This window comes from Anarhichas minor, unplaced genomic scaffold, assembly GCF_050575085.1.
Source record: "Anarhichas minor isolate MPS153535 unplaced genomic scaffold, ASM5057508v1 ptg000073l, whole genome shotgun sequence".
NCBI classification, from domain to species: Eukaryota; Metazoa; Chordata; class Actinopteri; order Perciformes; family Anarhichadidae; genus Anarhichas; species Anarhichas minor.
Window position 1 is genome coordinate 2,859,794 of NW_027466519.1, and position 27,707 is coordinate 2,887,500.

The 27,707-nt window shown below is 42.6% G+C and overlaps 1 protein-coding gene across 2 annotated transcripts in view; it reads left to right on the plus strand.

Annotated features, from left to right (window-relative positions):
* cntfr (ciliary neurotrophic factor receptor) overlaps nt 1-27,707 on the plus strand; it is a 200,688-nt gene that overhangs the window by 57,351 nt on the left and 115,630 nt on the right. The gene's annotated exons all lie outside the window — the stretch shown is intronic.

The window sequence follows — 27,707 nt, forward strand, 5'->3', positions numbered from 1 at the left end:
TGGATGTGACGCCGAGGTTAAATTGTTTCAGTAGTGCTGAAACTACGTTGAAATTGAGCCCTAAAGCGCATTCGAGGTCGTACTGTATAAAATATAGATATGTACGGAGTTATGTTTTAGGAAAGAATGTAGTTGGATTTGCAGAGGGGGCCGGCAGACCGACAGTATGGGAGCTCGTAGGGAGCAGCTAGGTCTACACATCTGTAAATCACTGGATACTCTGCTAGTATGGACAAGTTAAGACCAGTCACATTGTAGATGTTTCACAGTAAGACCGTACCAGGAAAAGGAGTCACTTGAATGTTCTCATGTCAAACATCTGTGCAGTGTTTATTTAGCTAACAGCGATAAAAAAACAATTTGCAAAGTAGATCGGAATTAAGTGAATAAGAGCAGTCGTTCTATTTGTTATCCTGAATTTGTCAAGATAAAAGGCTAAACATCTAACAAGTATTGATCTGCTGTGAAATCCTGCAACAGCAAATTAAAATGGTAGCAGATCAGAACAGGAGGGTTTTTACTACAATGTGATAAAAAAATACACTTTAGAAATTGAACATTATGATGCATATGTACATCTCTGATGTATATCTGGTTCTAACGGGTCTAATTTGTTCCCTGATGACTTGTTCTTTTTGGACCTGCATTGTATTTTCAAAAAGTAAAGATGTCAATCAGAATCTAACTCTGGAACTAAAATGGGCACACAGACAAGTTGACAAGGTTAATTACCACTAACACATTTACAGAGAGATAAAGGATGTACAGGCCGAAGCTAGGAAGAGACACGGTGGTCAAACAAAAACAACCTCCACATGCTATATCAGCTATTCTCGATCCTTAAAAGTTGAGTTTTTTCTTGTGACATTGGTGCTGACACAAATCAAGTTCACATCAGAGAAATCACAGCTTTTAAAGTGCAGACACGTACCGTAGATCTTGTAATATGTCCCCAGGCGCTAACATGCGCGCACAACACAAGACAAATGCTTGACAGTTGAGTTTTCTTTTTTTTATATTTCGCTCTTGAAAATTAGACATCATTTGGAAAAAGCGACACCTACTCAGTTTTTGAAAGCACAGACAGAAAGTAAATTATACACGGCTCATTTTAAAGAACAGCCGCAATTGAAGTCTCTTGTCAACATCAATAATGTTTACAGCCTTGCCCCAGATCCACTAGCTATGCTAAATTATCCACTTTAGTTAATGGTTTCCTTTCCAAGAATGAATGTCAAACATCCAGGGATTATTAAGCCCCCGGCTAAACATGGCCTTGAGTTTGTATGCGCCATTCATTTGAAACATCTCAATTTCACATCAGCTCTTATGTTTTCAAACTTTTCTATCCTCGGACTCGTTCTTTGTGCTCCCAGTGAGTGTAGAAGACCGCATTTCAAACCGGATCGTCTCATGTGGGAAGTTAAACATGTACAAGTCAGCCAAAGGTTGAAATCCTGCCCTGCCAAGGGAGATTTCCAGCTTACAGGGTCTCAGGCATGACTCCTCTGATTCATGAAGGGTGTGCAGAGGGAGCCAGCAAAGGTCTGTAAGTGTGTGTGTGTCTGTGTGTGATCACCAGAAATATACGGCTATAAGCTGTCTCATCCTTTGAGGCATCGAGGGATCCTTCTGTTTTCCCCGACACTCAGAGAGCTTGGCTGAAACATCCTGAGGAACGGGTTAATAATAATAATAATAATAATGAAATGGTAATAATAACAACAGAAAATTCAAAAATTCAAGCTCCCTAGAGTCGAACTCATGGTGGTACTAAGTCAGACAGTGAAAGGCAGTGAGAGTAAGGGAAAGAGGGGGATAACTCTTGAGGGGGATGTGGAGAGACAAGCGAAGTCACCTGGGACTCAAAGGGTGGAACACACGAGCAGAGAACAGAGAAGGACACGAGCCCACAGATGTGGAGAGCATTACCCCCCCCCCCCCCCGGGGACAGTATAGGAGGGAAAGGGTGAAAGGTGTACCCACCTCTCTTGGCACCCCTCTCCAGCTTCCTGTCTAATCCAACTGAAGCTGCCATGAAATCAGCTCCCCTGCTCCTCGCCTCCTGCCTTGGGTGTAAAAAAAAAAAAAAAAAAAAACATGGTAGAATGAAGCAGAGAGAATAAACGAGAGAGCAGGGTCGCTAATCCACCCCGACGGCCTGCATGCTCGGGGATTTGGGACTATCACTTCCCGTGAAGGAGGAGGAGGAGAAGGAGGTGGAGAAGTAAGAGTTGGGTGCCAAAAAGAAATGGCTATGTTCTCCCTTTGCATCACATCCCTCGCCTCCTTTCTGTCAGTCAGGCTGTTAATATAGCCTTCCATTATAATATGGCAAATTTTCGACTGGCCACAGCTCTGGTGCTCAATCTCTTTCTGTCTGTGTTTCAATCTATGCAAGCTCATCTCTCTCCTCGACCAACTCCGTCCCTCCTCTGTCTTTCTTCGTCTTGCTCGGCCTCTTTGTGTTCACTCTGTCGCCCCATCTCTTCCTTCCCATATTTCTCTGCGAGCTTTGTTAATGCCCCTCTATCTCTAACCTCACAGTGAGCCAATTTAGCTCCCCGGAGCAAAGCTGTGAACTTTGTTGCCGCTGCCAATCCACAAAAAAAAGACATCCAAAGGAGTTATGCCGATATGGCAGTTAGCAAACTACCCATAGGGGGAGGTTTCATACGAGATTAGGGGCTTATTGCTCACATATTGATATATTTAGTGCTCTAATGAAATTATTAATTCATTTCAATTCTGAGTAGCGTCTGTTTTCATTAGACAGTCTGCAAGAGGAGAGTCTAGATAACATGCAAGAATGGTCCTCAGCTCCAATTAAGGCAACCGAGCAATTAAACCAATTTTGACCCAGACCACTCGACCGTAAAAACCCACAGAGCTGCTAAACGCAGAAGCAACATCTGTTAATACAAACAAAGTTCAGGATGCTCCACTCGATATGCGGGCTTTTCTAATGCTGAAAGGATATATATGCATGAACTGTCACAGTAGTTTGTTTTTGGAAGTACACCTGAGCTCTTGTATGTGCGCTCAATTAGAAGCCATTGCAGCAACTAGCTAACTTAGCTTAGCATTATGACTGGGAACAGGGGGGAAACGGTTCACCTGGCTTTGTTCAAAGCACAAACTATTCTTTCAAAGCAACTGTTTGTGTAATAGTACGCTAATTTGACGAAAAGATTATACAGTAAAACAAATGCTGTTATCAGTTTCTCAGGTTTGTCAGGTTTCTTTCTGTGATGCTTAAACATGCATGTTAGGTGAGGTCTACATTAGGTACATACTGTAGGTAGTGGTGCAACGGACCACTGTCGATGCGTGATCCGTACGGATCCCCCCCTCACCTCATGTGAACCGTGGATTACACAGTTTAACGTTAACCATCACAGTGTGAAATATAGTTTCACTGACTATCGTCATTCACCAATATTTAGTGAAATATGCGATCAGGACATTTATGGTTTTCTACTCGCCGATCTCTGATAGTGTTAGATTGTAAACGACACTAACGGCTAACAAAGGAAGGTTCCATTGAGTTCCATTATGATGCGTTCAGGCTCTGTTCAGTGAATATGAGTATTGGGTAAATTATAATGTTATCATGATGTGTTCAAATGTAATATTGTGAATTCAGTGTTCGTGAGAAACTTGAATACATATGGTTGTTTGAAGGAGATGTTCTCACAGGAACATAAATAGCTGTTAAATGTTAATTATGAGCTGTTTACGCTAGCTCTAATAATACATCATTAAAACGTTTGTTTTAATCCATAAAAATACAATCTTTTATTTCCTGTTTTTAGGAAGAAAAAAACCCCCACTGAAAATGACCGGATAACATTTAGAATTGTTGATGGTTTACACTGACTTCAGAGCAGTTCAAATGATTTTTGTGACGGTGACCAGCTGCTATAACAAAACAAAACAAAGAAGGAATCTGTATCTGCCAATATGAATCATCAATGATAATTAGTATCGGCAGCAAAAAACACTTGATCAGGGATCTCTCCCTGCTGATCTAAACTGTGATCCGGTCCATGACTCTGATCCGTGATCCGATCACCACAAGCCATAGACATGACTGTGTGCTTGTAAACTTGCTGGGACAGGCTCCGGTTCCTGCTATTAGAGATATGTCAACATCACTGACCAAATCATGGATGGGAACTACTGTTGATAAGACATATGGTGGATCAGGCTTTTGGGAGGGTCCATCTGGACTCAATGCTGGATTATTAGGATTGAGCCTATAATAGCTCAGTACACGAGTCCCAGATTGGCTATCTCGCCACTGATTCTGGATAACGTCTTGATGCTGGCAGTGGTGGCGAGTAGTTAGATGTTGGCATCGGTACGAAGAGCTGGAGGCAGAATGTTACAGAAGCAGCTGATTGGATTAATAAGGAGCATGCTGATGAGTGATTGGCTGCTACACGGGCAGACGCGAGCCGACGCCTCGTGAATCCTAAAGTGAGGGTGTAATGAAGAAGCAGAGGAGAGAAAAAGTAAGAGAAAACTAATCCCTGTGAGTTTTCCAAAGCAGGAAAAAAAAGGTGCGAAATGAGACTATCACTAAGGCGTCTCCAGCCTGCTCTGTCTGTCTAAAAGTTGGAGCCTGAGATCGAAAACTGTTAAGGCGGGGAGTCCTACTCGCCCAGAAGAGATTGAACCTGTCACTTTAAATTAGCCAATCGAAAAGGAGCGACCACACCTGACTGAGTAACGGGGAAGAAGCGGCGCTATAGTGGCTGTTAACATTGAGGAACAGTATTACAGATCGCAAAGCAGAGCAACAACATTGCTTTAAAAGTTGCATGTATCGGCAACTCCAACAAACCCTTTAGCCTTGTCATGCATACGCTGTTATTCAGTATACTTTAGTTATGTTTTTGTGTCAACTCTACTTTAGTCTCTGTGTTGTTTTCTATGAGCTATTCTACTCCACAGGGCGTATAGAAGCTAATTGACCTTGCAGAAGCAAATGTGTGCGTTGGATCCAGCATATTGTGAAATAGCTGAACCGTGTGGTGCACTGTAGATCTCATCACATAGCTAATTATTATCAGCCATCTGCTAAATGCATTTGCTCTGCCATCAGCCATATTGTGATGTTTTGACAGTGTCTCTTCTTCTGTATCGTCGCTGTTGGGCCAAAACCTCATACCTCCATATTTGTTATTTTCTAATTATTTTTCATGAATCAATGCTATTGGTCACCCTTAACCTGTGTCGGTGGGTTTTACACATAATGCGATGCACTCACTGCCTCGGAGACGGGGATTTGAAATGTTAACCTCGGTATCCTCAGTAAAAAACAGCGAGACACAAGCGGAATTCTAAGCACCTCCATTGTGTTTGGAAGGACGCAGAAATCACAGACCTCTAAAAAACCCTGTTCATAACACAAAAGCAGAAATATCACGATGAGTTTTAATAAAACTCCTTTTACTTTCTCCCCCTGTTCTAGCGAAATATGACTCTCTGTCGGACTTATAAGTGTCGTGCTTTATTTCCAATCCGCTCGGGTAGGAGAGGTTTCCGGCACAGCGCTTTATTTTCCACATAAATAGGCAAACACAACACGTGCATGCTGAGATGGCTCCATTCAGCGGGCAGAGCACATGGTTGACGTGACATTCCGCAACAATATCGGTGAGCTATGACATCCATTATGCCACCTTTATGAAACAGCTAAGCAGTTGTATCCATCACACGAGAGGCTGTTTGGGGGGGGGGGGGGGGGGGGTCGATGCAGCGAGAGGATTGTGCAAGGAGATGGAAGGAAACTAAACCAACGATCAAAAAGAAGGGATTACGCGTGACACGCAATTTGTTTATGAGATGCCACATGAGTCCAAGGAGGTCATTAAAAAAAAAGAAAGGACTGGAAAAACAGAGAGAACTGTATGGAATAAGACCAGAGAGTTAAACTCTGCTGCTGAGAGACAGTCAGCCAAGATGGCCGTGATCGGGCCGAGACAGAAAACATCAGAGATTCTTTGATTGCCTGCGATTACAGATAAGTGCAGTATTTTCACAAAGACCCATTTGTTTTGACAAAGACCGATCCCCGTCCCCAAGAGACAGGTGAAAAGACAGAGCGAAAGAATGGAGGGGATGAGGGAGGGCTCTCGATGGTATCAGATGCGAATGCTAAATTAATCTCTATCTCTTTGGGGGTGACCGTGGCTCACTGGGTTAAGAGGGTTGTCTGGCAACCGGAAAGTCAACGGGTTCGATCCTCGACTGGGACGTGACACGTGTCAAAGTGTACCTGAGCAATACACTGAACCCCAGGCTCCCCGGGCGCCTGTCATTGGCAGCCTACTGCTCCCTATATACAGGGATGGGTCAAATGCAGAGACAAATTTCCCCCTTAAAGGGATCAATATAGTATGGGATCAATATAGTATAATACTTTTAAAAACAAATTAAAAAATCTCATGTGTCTCTCTTTTTCTCTCTCTCTTTTCTGACATTTTCTCTCTGTTTTTTCATTAATCATCATTCGCTGTGACTCTAAACTCTGCTTTTTATTATTATTTTCTCACGTCTTTCATACTTTCCTTCCCCACTTCCCCACTGACCTCTTTTCTCTCTGTCACCCTCTTCTCGCTTTCCTCCTCCGTTCGTCTTTTGCGTCTTTAACTCAAAACCGCATCAGTCCCGTGGCGTGAATAGAGCCAGCTGCCTCGTAGACAGTCCTAGCAGTAATAAATAAACGGACGACGAGCTCATGCTGTGACTCTCGGCTGCTGCACTTTGTTGATCGTGTTCTTTTATTGTAACTATCGAGCTCCAAAGAGTTTGGCTGTATGGACCCAAACAGAATCCAGTCTCATCCAGAGCTTGACTAAAGCTGCACATGCAACTGCAAAAAATAAATCTACCTTGTCAGCTGAAAGTTTCCAATCCTTACTTTTCATTCAAACCATTTGCCCAAAAATAATCAAGCACAGACGGGCCTCTTTCTCGTCAAGCTGACTGGAACCTGGAGGAACATCTCGTCAAAATGTTTGCATAATGAGATTTTCGGCAATCTAAAGTTTTAGAACCACCCGCTCCCGGGAACGGCTCATTTCTCACATAAGGAAGTTTTGTATTTTCCTCAAACCTTGTGTGACCTTGCCAAGGTGTAGCTATCCTAAGGAATTAAATGTTGAGGACAATTTTCAACCCACAGGACAAATCAGATTTGAGGCAAGTCTTTAACATTCTATCACAGATGTAGGCAGTTTTTAATTCAGAAATGAATATTGTCACACAGTAAAGGCCCTGTTGCAAATGTAGGGATTCATTCTATTATTTTTGGAATGATCCCGCCATATAAAGACAGATTTTCTGATGTCATTAGGTGATTTATTTGAGATATTAGGAGACAAAATCACTCTTTTTTTTAATCATTTAACCAGGTTAGTGAATGCAAATCAGTGAAACGGACATTATTTGTTCCATGTTATGAATAATAGAGGGTCAAACATTCAATTTATGTAAATGTTCTCAGTAAATGACAAATAAATAGATTTAATTCCTGCCTGATGCTGCAGAATAATGCCCCGTCATCCATCTGAGCCATTATATAAAAGCAACACGATGGCCAATTATCATTGATGAGAGCCTGCATTAGTCTCTGGTCACTGAGCCACTTGTTTCCACTGGAATGGCTTTCTTTGTCCGCTTGGGACATCCCATTTAAAGAAAAAACACTGGCTGAGCACTAGACAGACCTCTCTGAGAGGACACACGGAGGGATGGCCGATGGTCACAGACTCTCTGTCCACTGGTCAGAGGACAAACCCAAGGGAATCCGTGAGGTCATGTGAAGTTTTCTCCTCTAATTATGTGCTATTCATCATGAGGTCCTTGATATAAATCTGTCCTGTAGAAGTGCTGCAGTAACTGTTTCCTTCCCGTTCCTCTGTGACCTTCTGGCCGCTGAAAATCTGAATTCTAAATCATTCTCTTTGGGGAAGTTGTAGCAAAGCGGTATATGACAAATATAGAATAAAACCCAACTATGAGGTCCCATGTGTCAAAACTGAATTTAAGTGGTTTTCCGTTAACCCTTAACAGGCTCCTAAAAGACACCATTTAGCTCATTAACCACAGATGATCTGCTTTACTGCCAACCAAAATACCAAAGCCTAGCACACACTTTACAGTGATCACCTACGTACATTTAGGAAGCCACTGGTTTCCATGAAATGATCCTGCCAAGAGTAGAGACCTGTTTAAGAGGGGTATTCCATTCTCACTTCACCGAGGAGCCTTGGGTGATCGATAACTTCGGCTAATGACTACTAATACTAATGAAGTATCAGTACAATACCCCGTAAAGTTCTGTGAACAAGCTTGAATCTTAGCTTTGACAGTAGCTTTTCGTGAACCAAAGCTTTTCCAAAATACAATGTGTACCAAGGGATTTTACTGTGCAAAGAAGAAAACAAACACATGGGGTGAAGGAGGAGGAGCTAGAAGGGCAGAGGTGGAGCATATGGAGCACTTTTTCCCAACGTACATCATGTCTTTAAAAAAAATTGAGATGTTTCCATTGGCGAGGAGAGCAGGGAGAGCCCCTTTCACCTTGAAATGTGCTGCGTTTCTGTCTAATCTTCTTTCCTCCTTTAAAAAATTACCTTTCTGAAGGGCGCTGGGGTTCAGGGAATCAATAGATCACTCAGGCTGCAAATGTATTATCTTACAAAGGGGAGGGGAGGGAGGAGGGTCGAAGACAGGGAGGGGATGAATGGCGAAGGGATGTATAGAAGCAGATGAGATGAGGTGAAGATGATGGAGGGAGAGTGGTGGGGGAGATGAAGGGAGAGCGGAGAAAGTGGAGAAAGCGACGGATGTGGGGCAAATAGGGTGAGGGGAGCTGGCGGAGGCTTGATGGGTCATCCAAGGGAATGATGGAATCAGAGAAAAATGAGGCGAGGAGAGGGAAGGCGGAGGGAATCAAAAGAAAGGCAGGAGAAAAACATTGCGGGAATTAGGGAGATCAAGGACATCGAATGAGAAGGTGGTGGACAAATAGTAAATGTGAACGATTGTAAGAATAAGATTAAAAGAGACAAGAATAAACACCAGAATAAAACGTTTCTGCAAACACAAATGTTGAATCTCGATGTCTCTGAACCAAAAACACAAATACTACCAACATTGCGTATACGTGTACGTATGAGTATATCAACATACTGTGTTGAACCGATCCATCCACCCTGCCCAACTACCGACACAGACTTCAGTAAACTCTTATTAAAAGTGGTTTCGTCAATTAAACGAAGTGGTTAATCAACTAAAAGCAAATGTAATCCGGGAGGAAAATATGTTCCCTCGGAACGTAGTTGACAATAAAGTTTTGTAAAATGGGAACGTCATTTTTAAGAGACCAGGCTGGAGTAAGAGGAGTTAGATGGCAACAAAAACTGGACCACAAAGATTTTCAAGAGGAATAAAAGTACATTATGTGAAATCAAGTTCTATAATCACAAAAATTGTTAACGCTATAATTCGGCCAGCTTGTTTCCCCACAATTAACTGCAACTGAACCTCTGCCGTAAAAAAACGAAACAAATCCTTGGGGTTTAATAATGCCTTTTTAGGAGGATGGGTGCTACACTGACTGTACAGTATATGGAAGTAAAACTGCCCCTTTCAGGCCAGTAGACTGTACAGGGATTTGTCACAGTTCAGTAAGGACAGCAACAGGATGTTGGGAGCCAAATGTGGACGTACAGGCAGAGAGTAGTTCACTGAGAGGTGACAGGGTTGTGTGCGGAACAGACGAGCAGGCAGAAATGACAGGAATGCAATAATGATTTGGGGGAAATATCAGTGTGAGCGATTAAACAGCTGTTTAGAAAGGTGGTTAATGTTTACCTCATTGCCACGTTTTATGCCCGTTTTTGGGAGTCAGAAGCTGCAGTACTTTGGCTGCACCAAAGTAAAATATGTGCTCTGGTAAACTGCCGAATATCCTCGCCTCAGGAGAGATAAGTAGGAGACGTTTCTACTTTACTGCCTCTTTGATGCCATTTCTCACAGCATTCGTCTTTATCTGCTTTATTTCTAAGGCAGTGTCATTATATGAGTTCATTTAATGAGGTTGAGTGAAGTATTTTTCAATTACGATACGATTAGGATGGATCAACAGAGCCGCTTAGGTATGATATAAAAATCCATCACGCCAGAATTTTGATAACTTAAACGCGCTGTCTGTGTGTGTGTGTGTGTGTGTGTGTGTGTGTGTCAGGTCATTATTGTGTGCACATGCACTCTAATAAGATGAAAAACAGACTTACCTAAAGAGGACATGGACAGCAACTCTATCTATCTATCTATCTATCTATCTACCTCTCTCTTTCTCACACTCACACCTACACGCACACACACACACACACACAAACACACACCCACTCCACACTCCGGCAGACGGATCAATACAGTCTCATTTCACACCTTGTGCAGCTAAAGTTCTCCATTGCAGAGGCTGCAAAACATAGACAGACAACATACATACACTGAAAAAAAAAATAAGTGACATTTACTTGAAAAAAGCTAGGTAACAATTTGCACTCAGAAATTCCGAGTAATTTTCACTCAGGAATTCTCAAGTTAAATTTACTTACTAGTAAGAATTGTTTTTTATCCAGAATTTGCAAGTAACTTTTACTTGCAAATGTCTCCCTTAGACATAAAATGTACTTAGCCTTTGATAGTAATCTTTACTCAGGCTACCTTTGCATCTAATTACAAAACCCCAGTAAAACTCAATTAGGTGTTTCATGTATATTTAACTAGCTTTTCTTTACTTTTTTAATTGAGAAATATTAAGTAATATTTACACAATATATCTTTTATCTACTACTACTCTACACAACTATTCAAATATGAATGTTGCATTTTTTTAAACTGGGCTAGTTATTTAATAAAATTGTCTTAACATAAGGCTTCTACAAAACATGAAACATCTTCTTTTAAACTACAGCAGCTTTACTTGTTAACTGGTGAAAGAGGTCACTGCTGACAGACACACAAATACCAACATATATAATCTGGTTGGCATTGCCAGACAAAACATTTCTAAATCAGTGCTGCCAATAAGAAATTTAAGAACACAAACGTTTAGTCATTTAACAAACTTTTAATTTGAAACAATGGGTATTGCTGGACAACACTTGGATACACATAGATATAGCCCATGAGCAGAAGGCAGGCCTTTGCCACACTTTGACAGTCATCAAGAACCTCTTTTCCCTCGATGACGACGAACACGATTGTCAGGAGTGAAGCCTTTCTGTGTTGCATTTCCATGGATGACAAGGATCTTCATGACATGTTGAGCATAGTCCTCTTCAATGACATCTTTGAAATTCAAATTTACTAATGTTAATTTTTACGTCTTCGAGTCTGATGTGTTCTCAAAAAAGGACAATAGTGGGGGAAACTAACAAAACTATTGAAAGTGTTCAAATGCGTCATTCTCAGTGTATATGAGCCCAACACAATTGTATATAATATCAATATATGATATCCAAACTTTACCAGGCTGGGTGAATCCAGCATGGGTCTTGGTTCCTGCAACTCCGCCCTTTGTCCCAAGTATCTCCAGAAAGTTGGTAGTGCAATTCTCCAATTTCGACAAAAAGGTTCGCTCCAGATGAACTGTGGTTATTCTTCTGAACTCCTCATTGATCTGAAACAAAAGACAATAAAAAACAACATGATCAAGATGAGGTACCTAAAACAATTAATGCAGTAGTCCTCCCAGTATAATGTACTATTGAGCAGCAACAAACTACGACTTCAAATGTATATGTCAAGTTAATTAAACTATAACAGTACTAAGTTGATTTTACCTTGTGTCAACTGTTGATGTCAACTGTTGATGTCAACTTGCTGAGAGTGAACGTCCTTTAATATTCTGTGAAATATATAAAGAAATTATGTTAAAACATGAACACACAACATTAAATCTGAATTTGGCTTAAATCTTCATATTGTTAGCATGTTTTATCCCCACACAAAAACAGCACATAAACAAGCCACCATAACGTTAATACTGAGATACACAGCAGGCCTGGTCATGTTGATATGCGACACTAACTCAACACAGTACTGGCACCTTGTTTCATGCCCAAAGCCTTAATCATCAAGGACACCACATTGGATAGAGACATAAGAGACCAGTTTAAAACTGATGACAGAAATATAAGTTACTGTAAAAATATGTCAGAATATGATCGTGACAAAATAATGTTAAGTGTATTAGACTCGCTCTAAAGTCACTAATTCCACCACATATGGGATATTTCCCTCATTCGACCTCGGCTGCACTTGAGGATGTCCGAGAGAAAGCGCGCTGTGTGCGTGACTCAGCACAGCAAAGCACCTGTGTGGCAGAAGTGGGCTTCACTTAACCGAAGTAATTCAGCCCCCCTCCCCCCCACGTCGACGGAGCGCAGACGGTCGAGCACCGTGTCCCCAGGCCAACAACTTTTCAAGGGAGAACCCTGTAAAGTCGCGACCAAAACCACCAAAAACAGCCACAAAATGTAGCGCCGTGAGCCATGTCTGTAATGCTGCCCCAAGTTAGCTAGCATGATAGCCTAACTAGCTAGCACGCTAAACTGACCAGTTCACTACTCTTCAGTGTTCACAACTCAAACACAGACTTGACCGAAGGCTCAACAGCAACGTAGAGCATTAATTAAACATATAACCTACCCCAATGGCTCCCGTCCATGAAGTTCCTCTCCTCAGGTGAAACGCTGCCGTCCTTGTTCAGGTTCTGCTGTTCCGTCGTCTCGTTGACGAAAGGAGCGCGAAATCTCCTCTGACGTCACCCCGAGTACGCGCTATAGGTTGCCAGGTTTTACTCGTATTACCCAAGTACATTTTACTTTGTTGTGTCAGGTAGTGCATTCAATACAGTAGTTTAGTAGATATTACTTGGTGTGAATGATTACAATTTACTTATAAAAATGAGGATACATAATTACAAACAAATACCAAGTAACACATTAAGTAAAAGGTGATATTTTAAAGTAAAAGCACTGAAATGATAATTTCTTGTAAAATTTACAAAAATGATCGAGGTAATAATTACAAGGCCAAAAACTCATTTTTTTCAGTGTACATAGTCCAAAAAAATTTAAAAAAAAAAGCAAGACAGATGGAGAGACAGGTAGAAAGGTGCGAGGTAGGGTGACAGAAACAACCTATTCATAGAGAGCTGAATCCTAATAAAGGTTGAATATTTGAAACATGGCTCGCTGGGTGGTACGGAGCATTTTGGCTCCGGGCTAAATGGTGGTGTGTGTGTGTGTGTGTGTGTGTGTGTGTGTGTGTGTGTGTGTGTGTGTGATCTGGAGTGTGAATGATTAGACAAGTGTTTTGAGTTCAGCCTCCGCTGTTACCCTGTTTTCTTACACTGACATTGATCTGGCTCTACCATTTTTCTGCTCTCATCTTCTTGTCTATTTTGTCTCCCCTCCTCTTTCTACCTTTTTGACAATAAGCCTCGAGTTTTATCCCTCCGCGGCTTACAATAAATGCAACAGCAGATTAAGCTTCGAGTCTTACTGAAGATCACCACCAATACAACCAAATCCCAGCAATCCTTTGACCCTAATAATCATCTCAGAGGGAAGTCTCGGGAAGTTTAATAGAATAAATTCAAATAAAGTGAGACAACAGCAAGCATGTGGAATTGTCTTTTAGTGTAATCCTTGTGACGTGTGAATTCCTGTGCACGTTTCTGTGTTAAAGTATGTCCTTGCATAGCCCCTCTGTTCCACTTTTCTTCTTCTTTTTTTGACGTGCATACACCTCCTCCCTCACTCGCCCACATCACATCGGCTCCACTCCACAGGCTGCAGAGTTTAGCAATCGATATACGAGTGTGTGCGCGCGCGAGAGTAATGGAGTGGAATCTGACAGCGATTGTCAGTCATCTCACACGGCTGCCAAATAGAATCTAAAATGGGTCTCTGAAAAAAAAAAAAAAAAAAAAAAACCTGCGCATTATGCCGCCGCTCGGTTTTTCGTACGTATGCGTACGAGCGCTGGAAGGCGTTTGATTAACATCCATCTCTGCATCGCCTCTCTCTGAGCAACCAGCAGACAATAAAAACCATTACGGCCACTTTGCTGCACACCAGTGGATGTTTGTCATCCCATTGTGCTGGATAGCAGCGCTGCGAGATTATGTTTGTTTAGTCATTATTCATCCTTTTATGTTTCCATTCTTTCCACACAAAAAAATCAAAAATGTCCTTGAAACTCAACTTTCATGAAGCGGAATCCCGTTGGTGTTTGTTTTCATGCCATTTACAGGTTTGCTGTTTGTTTGGTTTACTGATACGAGCCGGATGTTAACCACAGTGCTGGTGCCATTTAGAGCTTATGTGCTCATGTCTATAACTGTATTACAGCCACTCAGTATTTTTGCCGTGTGTGGAATTTGTCCTCATAGATTTATACATTTTAATTAAATACCAACATTGTAGAGTCTAACCTCTTCCCAGCTTGTAATTAACTGCTGTCACAACCAACACAGACCTTAATCCAGGGAGGTAAATAATGATTACATTTGTGCAGCAGTGTGTTTCGGATGGATTATTTGCTGGCTGAAACATTCCCAAGTATAAACTGATTGAAGGGAAGGAGAGTGGAATGCAATTACTGCAATTAAGTTTCATATTTAAGTGAAAACTTTATTACGTCGAATGTGCTTTGACATGCAGACCCTCTGGCTTCGCTCACCCCATCGGAGAGCCAGAATCGGACCCTCCTGAGACGTCTCTGAATGTGGACACAAACAAGTGAAATCACTCAACCTGGTCACAGGGGAATAGCACCAAACGGAGAAATTAGACATGGGCCAACATGTTGTGTTGTTTGCTGTGATGGATCACCAAGCTTGGGAAATTTTGTTATCATTTATGGGAAAAAAATGACACCAACTGGCTTATTTCAAGAAGGGAAAACAAACCCATTGAACCAATGAAGCTAACTACTTGCAGACACCAGCAGGGAGTATTGAATGAAAAGGGCAGCACACAGCTGATACAACAACCTAGTGTCCAGAACAAATGCTGTACGTTTCTGTAAACCACGGGGTAAGTTGGATGTCGACGTTCCAGAAATACATGCGTTTTATAAATGACTCTCATATCAGCCTCGTATCACGCTTGCAGGAACTCACAATGCCACGTGGGTAATGTTGTGAAAGGTTAAGACAACAAAGCTTCTTGGTGAAGGTTCGAAAAAACATCATGGTTTGTGAAAAAATGATAATGTAACGTAAGAACCACAACAACTACTGTAAATAAATAGCCACCCTCCCTTATCGGGCTTTCAACGTTATGAGGTTTCACACGGGACACAAACAGAGGCCTCCTGGGTGAAAGTCCTGTGTTTGTTTGATCTCCCTCCTCTCCCACTGGGCTTTAGTGGACTTACTGACTTGTTAAAGGCTGCTCTTTATTATACCACGTAACGTTCAATAATGGCCGCTCGATATATGCTAGTTGACTTGCTCTGACTAAATACAAAAGAAAAAAAATAACTTATTCCTGGTTTGCTCAAACGTACAATGCAAATATTTGTTACTGGCGACTGAACTGGATACACACTCATCAGAATGCTGGTGCTCCATCCACTGTTTACATACAGGACTACACCCCATGCTGAAACAGTAAAATGGCTAATAAAAAAACCCATTTTTAATGTGTTAATGATTGGTTTGTAATGCTGCTATAAGCCAACAGTTGTTGACTGTTACACTGCAAACCTCGCACATTTCACCAATTAGTTGGATTATGGTTTTGAAATTTGTTGACATTCACACATTCAGAATACTATAAAATACAACTGGTGAGAATAAATTCTACATGTGTATTATCCATAATATGTCTTGACTGCAACTGTATACATCAAATCTTTATTTGTATCTGACTCGGCTTAGTAATTTCCGATAAAGAAAAGGTGCAGAACATCTTTATTTAAAACCAAACCAAGACAGTTTGAGAAGCAGATACATGAAGTAATACAAAGATGCAGTTTTTTTTTTTGAGGGGGGGGGGGGGGGGGGGGGGGGCTGGGACTGAAAGGTTCAGCTCATTATCGGGGTAAAGAACGGCACCAGGAGTTCAAGTTTCCTCTTGCACTTGAACCTCATGTGAACTGATTGATGGCAGAATCTTAAAACGGCTCGATTTCTCGAGTTGCACCCGTGTTTTTCTGTTAGTCAACAATGCATCTCATCATAGTGCATTAAATGCTTCCCCACTGGTGGGTGACAATTATCAGCTGGTTTGAAATGAGATATGAAAACAGAACAAACCCCCAGCATCCCAACGATATATAAACTATTTTCCGTTTTCTTGTTTTGACATTTCCATGTGAATAATACCCGCCCGCCGTACCACCGCTGCTGTGATCACACATTTAGGGTTCAAGCGTCTTTCACTCTCTTACTTTTAACGTGTGTTCTTCCAGTCGGAGTAGACTTCTTTCAGCTTGGGTGGTTAGATATTCGGCTGAGCAACGCGGGAGACCAGAGTTTCCAAATCCTGTGTGAGAAAGATGATTCTGAATATTGAATATCTAAGTGATTGCAGTTGCATAAGAGTCTTTGGATGAGTTGGACAAACACAGTTACATAAACTGCACACAGGCTGTGTGTATTTGTGTGTGCAGAAGCGCTTGTGAATATGCTTTGTCCGCTGTGTGTGTGTGTGTGTGTGTGTGTGTGTGTGTGTGTGTGTGTGTGTGTGTGTGTGTGTGTGTGTGTGTGTGTGTTCTCTCGCAGCAGCATGTGTATAGTCTGGAGTCCGGGGTTTTTCATCCACATTTTGTTTTTTCACATTATTTTCTGTTGTGCTGTTTTTCTTCCATTCAGTCCCCCCCCCCCCCTCTTGCTCTTCTTGCTCCTGTTGTCTTAACAATTCCTCATCCCCCTCTTTCTTCATCATGTTTTTTTCTGCGCTTTTCCTCATCTTCTTTTTGTCCAACTTCATCTCCGTCTTCATTCCCCCGCCCCCCCCCCCCCCCCCTATTGGTACCACCTTTTTGCTTCTCTCTGTCTCCATACCTCTTATTCTGCTGTTATGTTTTGGCATCTATTTAGTTCTGACAAGCGTGACCGCTACCTTTTCAAATACCGTGGATGCGATATTTCCTCACAGCGGGTCATTTGGATGCAGCCGGGGTGGACGCAACGTGTGCCTGTGTGGGGCCAAACATTTATAACGGATTGCATTGCTAATAAACAATGAAAGGGCAGCAGCAAAGTGACAGGAGCGCAAGTGTGTGTGTGTGTGTGTGTGTGTGTGTGTGTGTGGACAAATGGGAATAAAATGCTTATAGCTTGTCAAGACCTTGATGATTCGAGCGTTTGCTTAAAGGAGCACACACGCAAGTATGCTTGGACACACACACACACACACGCACACACATTCAGGTGCAGCTTCAGTCACATCTGTGTCTCGTGGTAGTGATGTTTGATGATTTTCTTTACGATTTACTCTGCCGCTTCGTGTTTGTTTCCATAATTTTCTTTTTCATCGAGCTCTAATCTCCACTCTTTGCATGAGCGATGAAAACAGCCTCTTATTCGGGAATTACGCAGCCACTTACCGAGCACTCACAACAAATAAATACATTTGTTGCCTTCTATAATCACGGGCTGTGCAGGGTAGAGACAATTTCGACAATATAATAAGAATTCAGATGATTACTCAGAAACCGCCTCGGGGCGGAGTGAAATTAAAACATGTATTTTAAACATTTATTTATTCAGGTTATATTGACTGAGCCTGCACATTTCTTCCAGCAAGGCTCTGATTCACATTCTTGCTGCAATGAATATTAACAACTGGGAGCTGCCTTGTGAATTAAGCTGTTGACCACAGGGCAGCTCCGCTGGAGCAGATGGCGGTTTGATGCCTTGCTCAAGGGCATCTTACAAGTAGCCCGCTGTGGGAGGGGGACCTGTTTGCCTCCCACGTCTTCGGGCTTAAATTGTCAAATTTCCTTTTTATACGAGCTCCGTTTTCTATCTGATGTCCTTAATTTATTCTTTTTTTGTACTCTAAACTAAGTCAGTCTGTGTGAAGCCAAATATAGACGTGGCATTATACACTGAACATGATTTACATTCAGAGGTTGTCACCGGCCCTGCTTACTCATTGGCGAATCATCGTCATGGCACTTCCTCCGGGAAGTTCAGGACTCTCTGCTGTGTGAAAATTTGGAAAAGCTGGAGGACACAAGAGAGAGAGATGGAGAGAGAGAGAGAGAGAGAGAGAGAGAGAAGAGAAGACAGAGGGATTGGACTGGAGAGAAAGATAGTGAGTGACAGAGGTGACACCATAAGAGAAAGGTGAACATAAAAGCGTGGAGAAAAGGTGGAGAGGATGACAGATAGGAGAGCAGCAGGTGGAAAGAGAGACGGGGGGGGGGGGAGACAGGCAGCTCGAGTTAAATTGTTGAATTATAGCATCACTGGGAAAGACAGAAATGAAGAGAATGGAGGACAGAATGTGTGCCCATAGGGCTTGTGGTGAGTGGAGTGAGATAATGAATGACTCGCTTGCTCTCCATTAGACACACACACACTGGCACACACTTGTATAGAGGCGGGGTGAGTTTAGATAATGACATCAGTGTTAAGTCAGCGATGACTAAGTGTAGTCCTCCAGAATAGTGCTGTTCAGCAGTAGATGACTCTTCCTGGGGCTACGACAAGTGTGATGTAAGATGACGTCCTGAGTGCTCAGCAGGTTTTGGTGCACGCAGTCCGCTCATTATGTCATTTTTTTTCTTTCACTTCCTAAGTAGATGTGTCAGGCTGGATATTTACCATGATGAGATGTCCACTTCAAGACACATTACATCATTTTGCTTTACGAGGAACTTTACATTTGTGTTGATTTTGGCGGTCCCTGTGGACAAAAGTGGTAGTGTTTCCGGGCGCCACACTCCCTTTGGAAAACATGTCATTTTACTGCAATAGGGGTTTTACAGTCCACCCAGCGCAGTCCTGGTTCTGGCTCTCCAGTGCCTCCCTTCCCTCCAGCGGGCCCAGCAATGCAGCCTGGGAGGCCAGCGACCTGGTTGTCGGCGTTGGCTCTCAGCGGGGGCCGGCGGAGAAGTGAGGCAAAGCTCTGCCAGGGGCCGGAAGAGGAGCCGCTGCTGCTGGGCGCGGAGCTCTCCTCCTCCTCCCACCAGACTTCTGAGTGCAGCTCGAAGGCAGGAGGGAAGCAGCATCCGGCTGTGTCCGCGGCGGGCCGGTCGCTGCCGGAGGGCCTCGCTGGAGTCTGAGCTAAAGGAGTTTCTGGTGAACCTGCTTGAAGGAATCCGACCCGGTGGCAACCATGACAAGCATGGAGAATAACTATATAGAAACACTTCTGTAGGTGATATAGAGGCATCAATAATACATTGAGACTGTTTCATAACCAGTTGAAAGTTCCTCACAGTAACTTTAAATATGAGAAAGTAATAGTTTTTGTATATTTTAATTTTTAAAAGGAGCGGTCGTTTTTTTAATTGTTTAGTAATAAAGTATATTGCCGCCTAAATATTCCCACAATACAAACAAGTACAATATGAATAACTCCCATTTTTGTATTTTTTTTATCAAGGTAGCGAGGCAAGGATGTCCTTGAACACACACACGCACACGCACACACACACACACATGACTATTCCAGTCATGTATTTGCACAGAAAGAAGCAACAGGCACTTAAGTGTATTCTTTCATGAATGCTCCAATATAGTTAGTGTGTTTATCTGGTTACTGAGGTTTTGGGCCACCCACCTTACAGTGCATGTGGATTCTGTGCATGCATACCTGCAGTCTGAGGACGCATGAGTGTTTGTGCTTCAATAACACAGCGTGTTCAAGGTTTAGTACATATGTGGGTGCATGTTATCCACAGCCTTTATTCTCTATCCGGTAATGTGCATGTGTGTGTTTGTGTGTGTGTGTGTGTGTGTGTGTGTGTGTGTGTACAGTACATGTGTGCATGTGCTTGAAAGGCCACCCAACTGATAGACAGACCTACATGAAGGCCATAGGAATCAGCTCTACAAATAGCCCCCTTTGGTAAAGACCAGTGGACGGTGTTTGTGTGCATGAATGTGTGTATGTGTGTGTTTGAGTGTGTGTAAGCCCGCTCTATGCCGCTACTGTATCCTCTATATTTACTAAAGAGGATTGGCAAACAGGTTGAGTAAACATACTGTTTTTAGTTTCTGACACACGCAGGGAAACACTCCATTCACACACAGGCGCACAAAGTATCTTTCTCACACGGCCACATACACACCGACGCAATAAGACGAAAGGGAAATTGGCGTTCGTCTTCCTTGGTTCCTTCGCGCTTTTGTGCGTCTCTCGCTCCGTCTTTCCTTTCTATCTATATCTCCGCTTTCCATCCGTGCTTTTATTTTCCTCTCTCTCTCCTCACAGTCTTCTTCTCTCTCAATACTCGTCTGTTTCTGTGCGTCTCTCGCATTCTCTCTGCAACTTCAGGCCTCGATCGCAGTTGCAGTTTTTCGTCTGAGAGCTCGGTTACCTCCAGTTTGGGGGAAAAAAAGCATTCACAGATATTACATTTTGAAAAGATGCCTCTGTGTTAATATATTGGAGACAAACAATGGGATAGATAGTCATTTTCACTTTAGAATAAGTCCTTATTCATCTAGCTGTTTAACATCAAAATGGGCTGAAACAAGACACTGAAGACCCCCTCATGTGTTGGCAAGCTTGCATTATCTTTTTTTGTAGTTTGTGGTTTTAGAACCTCTTCCTCTGTCCAAGATCCACCATCTGAATGCTGTGCGTCATGTATAGAAAACACTCCCTTTCATGTAATTATCTTAAATGTCAGTTTCCTTTACTGTGAGGTAGCAGTGCTAAGCCCTGCCCTATTATCCTGCAACAAAGTGGTTTTCAACCAACGACCAACATATTTGCACTGCAGTGGTGCAAAGACACTTTCCCAGACTAAGCGTTGAACCTGCCTGGGTGAAGTCCAGGAACCTGCTGGACCCGGTTGGATCCTTAATATTCATTTCTTCATTGAAGGAAGAAATGCGTCAGTATTTTAGGTCACGTCAACAAGAGGCAGGCTTAATTATCCCTCATAGAACATCAACTGGTTGTTGAAGACAAACGCCCTTCATCACTTTGGCCAAAAAGCAATGCTGGAAGAGCTCATTATTCCTTCTCACAGACGGCTTTGTAGATGTTAGATATCAGTGTTGTACCGTTGGGTCAAATTCTGACTCTGCGTTGGTGATTAATAATCAAGCCATGAATTGGTGATTTAAATTATCATAGGTTGCAGCCACAACCCCAATCACTTGTTATTCCCTTTCATTATGGTAGCAACATATACTTTAAAATTGAACTTGTAGTGTTAACCAACAGAAACTGCAAGTAGTATTGAATTTGGGAAAGGTAGGGCAGTGATTGTGTGTGTGTGTGTGTGTGTGTGTGTGTGTGTGTGTGTGTGTGTGTGTGTGTTTCATCCACAGTGGACAAGGCCTCAGCTCTGGTTCTGATTAACTCCCTGTAAAAACACCTCTGTTCAGAACATCACAGCCCGTACATCACACTCCTCAACATACTCACTCACACACACACACACACACACATGCTGCGCAGCTCCTGGAGGCTCCCTGTTCACAAAGGGGAGTCTTCACCCATCACTCAAAGCCTCATAGGCCTTAAGAATGCTGACACACACACGCTCACACACACAGACGCACCTACACACACACACAGACACACCAAGTGCTCTGTTTTCTTAGCTTTGATACACTTATAGAGTTCAGAGGTGAGAGGGCTGGAGGTAACACCGTGTTTTTCCAGAGCTTTCTAACCACCTATATCTGCTTATACATGCACAAGGAGGTCCAGATGGCTGGGTGGAGACAAAACACACACACACACACACACACACACACACACAGTCCTGCTCGAATGCACAAAAACCAACACGATAAGCGCTCATACTGTACACCAGAGATCTGCTACCTGATAAGTGTGATGAAGCCCAATGAGCTATCAGCTCTCATCTAGTGTTTAGGCTGTTTATACACACGGCCTTGGCGCCGATCCAAGTTAATGACCCAGTCTGCCATGTTTAATTATATTAGGCTTTCGTACTAATTCAAGTCTGTGCACAAATGCCACCGGTAGATTATTAGACGCAGCATCCGCCCGCGATGAGCTCAAAACACTGCCCCATGAGGTGTGTGTGTGCTGGCTACTTGTGTAAAACTATCACAGGTTTGATACTGCAGCTCTGCGATGTGGGACCTCCACCGGCACAACAGCAGCAGCCGTGCTGCTGACATGATGCATAGTGGCCGACGTGTTCGGGTCTTCTAAATCTCAGCCAGCTGAGAGCAGTCACTTGTGATCAATGGCTGAATTTATCACTCACAGCCAAGTGGCGTCATCCCCGTGCATGAGGTGTGTGTGTGTGTGTGTGCGTGTGTGTTTATGGGCACGACCCCTGCTACCTCTCGAGTCACGATCGACGTTGTCTTTAGAGAGCAATTATAGCCAGAACGACTGAGGAAAAAGGTCACAGCCGTCCAGCTATCAACAAATGCCTACTGTGCACATCAGCATGTGTGTGCGTCAGTGATTATGTGTGTGTGTGTGTGTGTGTGTGTGTGTGTGTGTGTGTGTGTGTGTGTGTGTGTGTGTGTGTGCTGTACCCAAAAGACCAGCAGCCACATTATCAGACTTGACCCCCCCCCACTCACCTCCACCCATAATAGCTTGTGGGTAATCAGCAGCGACCCTGCATGATTGATGAGAGAATTATTGTTGCCAAGCAAAGAAAAAAGCATTATGGGTTTGAGGAAGTTATTGTTATTATTGGATAGGGAGCATGACATTAAAGGTTTCGATTATGTGTGACGATGTGTTTCCATATGTGCGTAAACGTGTGTGTTTGGTGGAAAAGGATCATCTGCAGGACAGCCATTGAATAAACTCATTTCTCCTGTTATTATTGTTGTCTGGGTCACTGGCACGGTAAACTTATATATTAATGTTGAGTTCACAGTCACCGTGGAGGCTTAGGTAAATGCCTTGTAGAAAAAGATTGCTCTGAATTTTTGGCTTTTTCTGGGTAAATACCAAAATACCTAAACAAGACCATTTTCTTTTCATCATTAAAAGCAGCAGAACACCACTTACTATGAATGACAGCAAAACGCACGATGCAACTGTTTATTCATGTTCTCTAATTCGTTTTAATTTCAGCTCCGTGTCCCAAACGTCTTGCCGTCATCTATGGTGCACTTTATTACACCGTCAGTAGCACGGACAGACAGCGGTGGAGAGCCGACGACAACCACATCTGGCACACCACTGCAAGTGCAACAAAAGCACTGTGTGGGAAAAAAGCCAATAAGAGTAATTTATTCATATAATTAGGCTTGTAACGGTATGAGAAAATATCATGCTTTCACAGTATCACTTATTCTATTATTTTCATCATTATCAGTATTATCATTATTAAAGGAGTGAGAACTTAGGAAAAAAGAAAATCTACTGACAAAATAGCGTGTCAACAATACCTTGGAAGAAAAAGAAGAAAATAAAACTTTACTTGTGTGTCATTGCCCCGAGGTAGGACACACGTGTCAAAAGTAAGTTCATTGAGTGGTGCACATAACAGGAGGCTTATTTCTGCTGTGAGGATCCCTCTGATGTACAAGTGTACCCTTTGTACCGGATGCCTTTCCTTGGAGTTTCAAGGTTTTTACTCTTCATAATGAGGAAATTATAATATTCTCCCTGAAAGTATGAAGACTTATTCAACCTTTCTCCTTGTCCTAGGCAAGCTTCCTCTTTGATTATGTTTCATTTAAGACATTGTTCTAAATAAATCGTCTTTAAAAAAAAACTTTTGGATTTAAAGGGACTACTCCTTTAGGAGGCTTTTATGTTTTAGCTCCAGGAGAAGTGTTGTATGTATGGTTGTTTTGTGCTAGTGTCTGGCTGCTGTATTAGGCACTTGTTCCTGTTTTCTATGCAAGGCCCTTTACTGCAGATGGGAGTTGTGCTGCTGTGAGTCAGTACATAAAGCAAGCAGGCAGAAAAAGGTGTCATTTTACAGACTTTTAACGTGCTCTATGGTGCCAGACACACTGGTTTCAGTATCATAAAAACGGGCGACCTCCAATTACGTCCCAGCAGGATAATGATCCACTGTCTCAGCATCATATACACTTTAACTGCCCGTAACGTCCATAAATCTGCATCGAGTACATACCCTAAAGGAGTTACTGAATGAGATGACCTTTAAAGTGAAATCATTTGTTTTGATATCGGTTTGTCAGAGCAGGTGTCATTTTTCTTACATGATGGATATCTCACTTTGACAGAAAACTCCTTTTCCTGCTGATGAACATAATGGACAACAATTCAAGTCAGCTATTGTTAGCCTCTCTTGTGTATTTGATAGCTGTGGTTGATGTTCCTGAGGGCCGTAAACTCTACTCTTGCTATAAATCAGAGAGCTCATTTATTGCCCAGGAGGATGCTTTGCTTTATTCTCTCTGCAGAGACGTTAGTGATGAACTGTTCTATTCGTGGCAGTTGGCTGTCAGAGGGGGGATTTGGGCATTTTGAGGGAGAAAGAGGAAACTTACTGATTGAACATATGACTGTTCGCGGACACAAAGCTGTTATTTCAAGGGACAGACCTCCAAGTTTCCCATTACAGGATGTTCTCTGGTGCCATTTGGCCAACCGATTTTCTTTTGGACGTTTCCCATTGTGAGAGAAAGAAAGCAAGAAAGAGAGTGCATATGTGCATTTCTTTAAGAGGACTGGTGCCTTCTATTTTCTCTCTCACACACACACACACCCCGGCCCGCCTAGTGTATTTCCCTCCTGGCTTTCCAATTTAAATGCAAATGTTCCCAAATCGGACTCCACAAAGACGCAGAGGCAAAATCATTTGACGCGGCGATGAATTATATATTTTAATTAAGCAGCCGAAAGAATCACGCCTATTCAGCCCTTTCCTCTCCAATAAGAAATGAATAAATAAATATGGATGGAGGAGGAGAAGAAGAAGAAGAAGGGAGTGAATGCGAGGGTCGGGAGGGGTGGATGGATGGATAAAGGCAGGAGGGTTTGTATTGAGTTTGTGTGATTGCAGCGCTAACCGCCCGTGGGCTGTCATTATATGAGCGATCTGAAGCTGTCAGATTTCAAAACTGTATTGTTTGCTGATAGACGGGCTAAATACCCCCACAGTTTCATGCACAGACACACACGCACACACACACACGCCTATACCAGAGCTTTTGCACCCAGAGAATTGCAAATGCATGCGAACACACACACACACACACACACACACACACACACACACCCACACACACACACACACACACACACACACACGCATCATTTGGATTTTGAAACCAGCACTTGAGGAGCAGAGATGGGGATTGTGATGCTCTGACAAGGGATGCAATTTTAATTTCACCCCCTGTCACTCTCCCCAATATCTTCTCAGATGAAATACATATGAGCTGCCAATCACTCACACATAGACACACACGCACGCCCACACACACAATCTAACCCTCAATAATATGCATTCATGCAAACTTTCAGTTATTATACTGAAAAGTCAAAAACAGACTCCAAAGAGCTGCCAATACAAACGCTCAGACCAATTAAAACTGGGAAGAGAAAGCTGAGGACTAAAATGATGGGGTATGGTTGGTAATTTATCTTTTTCTTCCTCAGAGATGGTTTGCTTTTAGGATATTGCTTTTAGGAATTGTTTCTCCGCTAAACACATATCGACATAATCTAGTGTATTTAAAAGAATCACGTCAGTAAATTACGATAAACACATTTTAAATTGAAGTATTTGCGCTTCAAATCAAACTTAATTCACGGTAATCCTGGTTTTATTAGCTCACACTTACATTGAAGCGTTTGCGTTACAAAGCTGTCCGCCACTGTCTGTTTTGAACGATGTTGTCACCATCGCAATGCGTTGTGGGACATTCATGCCGGCATAGTGTTTGCAGACGGTGGCTCAGTGGTAGAGCAGGGTCGTCCTTCAATCAGAAGATCGACGGTTCGATCCCCGGCTTCGCTGTTCCTTGTCCATGTGTCATTGGGCAAGACACTTAACCCGCAAGCTGTGCCTGTGGTGTGTAAATGGTTAGATAGTCCTGATGGCCACCATTCATGGTAGCCCTTACCTTCAGTCTATGAATGGGTGAATGTTGACATGTAGTGTTAAAGTACTTTGAGTGGTCAGAAGACTAGAAAAGTACAGTCCATTTACCATTTACCATATTTCACCGGTAATAGCATGCAATTCTCATACTATTGGTTTCGTACTAAGGCTTTGGACTCATTAAAATAATCTCATATCCTGTTTTAGCGTACTAAATAGCATGTTGGTATGGAATTTCAGAAGCAACCATGGTCTTTGTAGAATGGCTACAGCATAGGCAACAGTGGCAGTGTACCCCTTGTGGACTCCTCGTCTTCTGTCTCTCATGTTAGTTTTTCGACTTTCCAAACACTCCTTCAGTGCGATTATAATAATGCTAATTCTAATGAGAATAACCTTCCCTGTTGTGTTGCTTTGACATACAAAAACCAAACAAAGCACAGAATCTATGTTCATATAGATTTTATATAAAAACCCCAGTGTTCTTCACTTAATGATTATCTTACATGTGAAAGTTGACACAGTTACTTCTGCAGTGTAAGAATATGTAATAAGCTGTGTGGGTGGAAAAGCTTCTCATTTTTCAAACATGGTTAGATCGGTGGTTCATGAAAACATCTCCTCGTATGTCCAATGTCTTTGACTGTTTCATTGCCTTGTGATGATGTTAGTGGTACTGTAAAAGCTTTTTCATGTCCTTGAATGTCGCTCGGCAGTACTTGATATGTTTCACCTTTCCGAGACACTTAAACACGGCGTAGTGAAGTTCATGCTCAACTTTGACGAAGTTTGCGAGAGGGAAATGGAGAGAGTGAGGATGACTGATTTCAGGAAAAGAAGAGAATTGAAAAAGTGGAAGAGAGAATGAAGAGTAGAAGTGAGTAAGAGAAAATGAAAATGGTGAACCAAGACCAAGAGGTAATGGCAGATGACAGTGGTTTGTAACAGCTGGAGTCGTGCCTCAAAAGAACAAGGAAAATCGCTTCCCTTTCTTTGCCTCCATTTAGAGCGCTCACTCTGTTCTAACACATGCAGACACGGACACCTTACTCACCGCAAGTCTCAGCAGCAGGCAGACCCTGAGACGACCTTTGCTCAGAGAGGAGAGATAGTTGCTCTCTTACAGACAGAGGAAGAGCCCAGAGAGAGAAGACAGGGGTTCACCTTTTAATGGGAGGATCTGGGTTCATGTTGAACTATTCCTTTTAAGATAGAAAAAGGAATGGATGTTTACAACGCAAGGAAATGACGATCAGAAGGAGTGATGCACTGAGATGGGGAACAACAACGTCAAGAGATGAAAGTATGAGAAAAGCAAGCGATGAGAGCGCCTTTCACCTCTTCCATCTTAACCTCAAATACTTCAGTGTTGAACTTCAGGTTGTAAACGCTCCATGCGAGGCAACAATGAGGCGGCGGGGATGCCCGTGAGGCATTGTTGT